Source organism: Orycteropus afer, unplaced genomic scaffold (assembly GCF_000298275.1).
Source record: "Orycteropus afer afer isolate SDZICR_OR568_19922 unplaced genomic scaffold, OryAfe1.0 scaffold00638, whole genome shotgun sequence".
In the NCBI taxonomy this organism is placed as follows: Eukaryota; Metazoa; Chordata; class Mammalia; order Tubulidentata; family Orycteropodidae; genus Orycteropus; species Orycteropus afer.
The window spans coordinates 1,074,170-1,079,321 of NW_006922225.1; the positions used below are offsets into that span (position 1 = coordinate 1,074,170).

The 5,152-nt window shown below is 48.0% G+C and overlaps 1 pseudogene; it reads right to left on the bottom strand.

Annotated features, from left to right (window-relative positions):
• Nucleotides 1-2,939, bottom strand: part of LOC103210702 — a 9,873-nt pseudogene extending 6,934 nt beyond the window's left edge.
• Nucleotides 2,940-5,152: the final 2,213 nt, after the last annotated feature.

Sequence of the window (5,152 nt, forward strand, 5' to 3'; positions counted from 1 at the left end):
GCCACTGACAAAGATGATCGAGTCCAGGAGCAGGACGTGAGTTTCACGCCATTCCATGTTATATTTGGTTAGCAGAGGGCCCATGTGTTGCATATCTGGGCTGAGCCCAATCACACCTTTCCAGCCATCTGCCAGCCAGCGAAAAGCATTGACCACAAATGGGCCCGTCCTGCGATCCCCCAGGAAGCCCTCATGGTCGACCACAACCACAGGGCCACGGCCGAAGTGGGCAGCAGCCAGAAGCAGTGGAGGTTCTTGTCCAGCCCCAGGGGGAAGGCCAGTGCCCCGTGCAGCAGCAGCCTCGAGTAGACGTTGCCACCACTGACGTCCAGCTCCGAGACCCCTTCCAGAAGCTTCTCCTGATTCCAACTGAGGTCCTCCTTTAAAGCAGAGAGAGACAGGTGAGTGCAAAATGGGGCAGGAGGTAACAGCCAGGCCTGAGCTGATCTGATGCAAAACTCAGAAGAGGAAACAGAGGAGATAACAATTTCCATCTTGCTTTGCGTATCTTCACATCAGTGTTGACCATGAGTAACGAACACCACAATACAGCAGGGTTTCTACATATGCACATTGTTGTTGTTGTTATTTGCTGTCAAGTGGGACCCGACTCATAGCGAACACTCCTTGGGTTTCTGAGGCAGTATCACTACGGAAGTAGATTGCGCCATCCTCCTTCCGAGGAGTGGCTGGTGGGTTTGAACCACAAAATTGCATACAATGCTGGTGAAAATTTCTGGGATGAATCGCTGTTTTAGTTAACATTGTTAAATGCTTTGATTTATAATGTGTCTATTTGAATAGCTAGCAATGCAATGAACTGTGCAAGCCAGAGAACTCCATGGGACTGCCTTGCTTGTCCAGGTCCTACAGGTTTTCCATCTTGGACAGCCTTACCACTTTTCTATCACCCTGTACTAGTTGAAAATATTGGAATTTTCCTTCTCTGATAAGTTTTGACTCATAGTGACCCTCTCAGACAGGGTAGAAGTGCCCCAAAGGGTTTCCAGAGTTGTGATCTTGATGGAAAGGAGTTCTGGTAGTGTAGTGGTTAAGACACGTGGCTGCTAACTGAAAGGTCAGTGGTTCAAACTCACCAGAAAGATGAGGTAATCTGCTTCCATGAAGATTTACAGCCTTGGAAACCCCATGAGGGTCACTATGAGTCAGAATCAATTCGACGGCAGTGAGTTGGGTTTTCAGGATCTTTACAGAAGGAAACTACCACTTCCTTCCTCCCACAGAGCTGCTGATGGGTTTGCACAGCTGATTTCAGTTACCAATCAAATGCTTGACCACTGAGCCATCAGGGTTAATTACTCGTAGTAATATAACGATAATCAAACCAGATGTGATCCTGCTCTCCTATGAATCTGATAGTGTGTTTCTCCATCTCCCAGCCACCTCTTTCCACATAATGGCGATCACTCAGGAATTCAGGGGTCCTAGGCAGGGAAATTCTACTCCCAAGTAATGAAACTAGGTCATGAGGATGAGGATGAGAAAGGCTTCATGTTCTGACCGTTTTTTGTTCCCATGTCTGTCAGTTCCATTTTTATCTTGATCCTCTGTTCTCAAAGTCCTCCCCTTAGCTCTCATTCTCCCATTCCAGCCCTTTCCCACTGCTTTCCTTCTCCTTCCTCCATTCCCTCATAACCCGGTCCAAGGTAGGCGTGACCTAGCCACTTCCCTGAGTTGATCAAACAAGGTCAACCAAAGTTTTCTTTCCTTCATTCAAGTAACTGCTCCCTGCCGAGAAGCACAAAGCAAATACAACAGAAAAGCATCTCCTCAAGCCCTGAATCTACTGAGAAAAACAAGGGTGTTGCCCTTTTCAGCCACAGTCACTTCTATAAGTGAGCATGACATAGGACTGGCAGAGTCTCATTCTGCCATACACAGAGTCGCTATGGGGAGGAACCGATTTGATGGTACTTAATAGCTAGGAAGGCTTCAAATGGGCACAACTGCTCTCTAACTTAGGTCAGACACCCCATCAGAGGACACCACTCACCTGACTTGGAGTGGGATCTCAGGCATCTCCTTAGAGGCTCTGAAGTGGCTTGTGTCCCCACACTTGCCAGTGAAGTATACCCCAGCCAAACTTGCCACTTTGTTCCCAGGGAACTTGGATAGCACCTTGTTACGGCCATACTGCTCAGCCCAAACCCATGCTTGGGCCCCCATGAGCAAGCCCCCTCCATCCTTCATAAATTGGACCAGCTTCTCAGTCAGGGTAGTATTGTGGGCATTGATGTAGTAAACTTCTGAGAGGTCTCCTGGTTTTTCTGCAAGCTGTGCCTCAACGCCAGATTCCTGAAGGATGTCCACTAGGGGTGCCAGGGATGGGTGCACGCCAATAGGGGCTCCGGGGCTGGGCAGAGCCAGAGCACTGCATTGGCAAGAAATGGAGCCAACCCAGAGTCTATCAGGTAGTTCTCATGGGCCACTACCACCAGGCAGCCATGACCGTAGGAGGAGGCAGCGATGAGGACCTGGGCCATGCAATTCACCATCACTGGGAAGGCAGTCTCTCCAGTCAGAAGCAGTTCACAAGGCACAGGACTTTTGGGGATATTCCAGCTTGTCACCCCTCACCCGAGGGCCTCGAAGGCAGCAGTGGGATTTGCCGTAGTTCTACAGCTTCTGCAGAGGGAAGCAGAGACTCAGTGTGGTGGATAAATGGACAAACAATACACGGATAAAGGCAACAGTTATCTTCCCTCCATAGTGCCCAGTAGAACATGAAGCCAGGCTCATACTTCAAGTAGCTACCTCTCTGTGGACTTCTCTTCATGGATGTGATTTCTAAGAACCTTCACTCTCTTGATGTTTTTTTATGAGTCAGACATTGTTTACTTTCCTCACCTCCAGTAACCCAAACATTCTCCATGGCTCTGTTCATTGGCTGGCTTCATTCTTTTCTCTTCTGGCCCCATACTGCCCACTAGAGATTATACTTATCCCTCATCCTTCATCTGTGCCAGCCGTAAATGACCCCCATTGTCCACCCCCCAGCCTAAGTTCCTCTCTAAGGAACATAAATCCTTTATTTTGATCAGCACATGGAATATTCAGTTCAAACTCTGTATTGAGAAATTGGACTCATGTCTACCTTCAAAATAGTTACACTTAGATCAAATACTTAAGCTCACTTTTCTGATCTCAATAGGCAAGACAGTATGGACCTCAAGGGGTTTTGGTGCAGAACTGATTGGATAGACACTTGAAAAGAGCTTGCTCAGACCTGACACACTGTGCCAACAAGAGCATGTCCCTGTACCTATACATCTCCCTAGTCTCTCAGAGTAAAGGAAACACTATATCTTCACTTCACATCCACTCTCTTCCTCTCTCCTCAATCACTCACCAAGTTTTGTCAAACATCTTCCATAAGCGTTTCTATTACGATTGCCACTAACCTAGTTCAGCTTCTTGGTACTTCATGCTTCAGCTGTACCCATCTGGTTTCTTCATTCCCAGGGTCTCTTTACCATAATCTCTACTCACAAGAAGCCCTCAAATTGTCACCACAGGAAAAGAACCAGTGGGGCGCCTGGTATGGGGCTCACCATGGTTTTCCAACTGTACGTACACCTACAGCAAAGGCTCTGGCCCACCTGGTGATGGTGAACTTGGCCTGTGGTTTCCAGTCTCTGCAGGTACTTCCTGTAGAATCTCATTCTCTGCTTCCCTCCCTTCCCTTTGACCAACCCCACTATTGAGATGTCCAATTGCTTTTAAGAAACAGTGAAAAGAATCTGTGTTTGTGATGAGAACCACGGCTTTTCATAGAAGTCCTGCCCTGCAGTCTTTGGACCCACAAAACACAGTCTTGGTTCATTTTGAAGCCTAGGTTGAGCACTGGGTACACTAAGGCACATTCTGCCCCTAAATACCTCCTCCCTCCTGGCTTCTTCCACCTACTGATGTGGTGAGAAGGGGAGGAGGTTTTGTTGCTCATTTTGAGAAAGGAGGAGGTGAGGTGAGATGTGAGCATGCTGGCCAGGGTAGGGGCCATTGTAGGTGACTGGTTCTCAAACAGAATTTGCAAGTGTATGGAAAAGCAGAAGTGAGGGTTTTTTCTGTTGCTTCTTGAATGGCCGTGGTCAGGATTTGCTAATAATCTGCCCAATGGGCACATCCTCATCAATGTTGGCCAGAGGATTGTATTTGGGGGAAAAAAAAAATCCAAACTCATTGCCATTGAGTCAACTCCAACTCCTGGTGACTCTGTGTGTGCAGAGTAGGCTTTTCAGTGACTGTGACCTTTTGGAACAGACCATCAGACCTTTTTTCCCAGGCTGCTCTAGGCGCAGTCAGTAGACAAGCATGCAACCATGCACAACCCAGGGACTTTATTTGGAGGAAGCAATTGATTTTTTTTCATTAAGAAAGTTGGAACAGTTCTGTTTGGTTTTAGAAAGAGATATCCTTGAGACAATAGTGCAATGTCTAGAGAAGGAAGGAAGCTCATCTCAAGTTTGCTGGAGGAAATGAACACAGAGGCCATCCTGGTGAAAGAGAGGATGGGGCAGGGAGCTACTGGGTTCCATCAGCAATTAGATGATGTTATCACCCTCTTCTCTTCTACCAGGAAAACCAGGAACTGCCAGACCACCCACCTGGGGATGGACACTGGGTGTGGTGGGGTGGGCACGCCCAGGGCAAGTACCGCACTCAGTATACCAGGCTGAGCAGCAGGGACTGGGAGCATGAACGCTCAGGCTGAGGGGGTACCTGTGAAGATTCAGGTGGGAGAAGAGCACACATTTCTATTCAGAAACAACCAAGGCTGCACCAAAAAGCCAAAAATCCATTGCTGTCAAGTTGATTTTGACTCACGGTGACCCTATAGGGACAGAGTGGAATTGCCTCACTGAGTTTCTAAGGCTGTAATGTTTACTGAAACAGACGACCAACTGGTTTTCCCTCAGAGCTGCTGATGGGTTTGAACTACCAACCTTTCAGTAAGCAGCCAAGGGCTCCTTTAACAAGCCCTGTGCCACCAGGGCTCCTTTAACAAGCCAAGGAGGTGGAGGTCTAGGGAGGAGACCAAACTATAAAATTGTCTATGACAGCCCCACCCAAGGTCTTATTTTCTGAGAGTTTGAGACATGAGCACCTCTGGAGAGGGTGCAGGTGGGGAGGT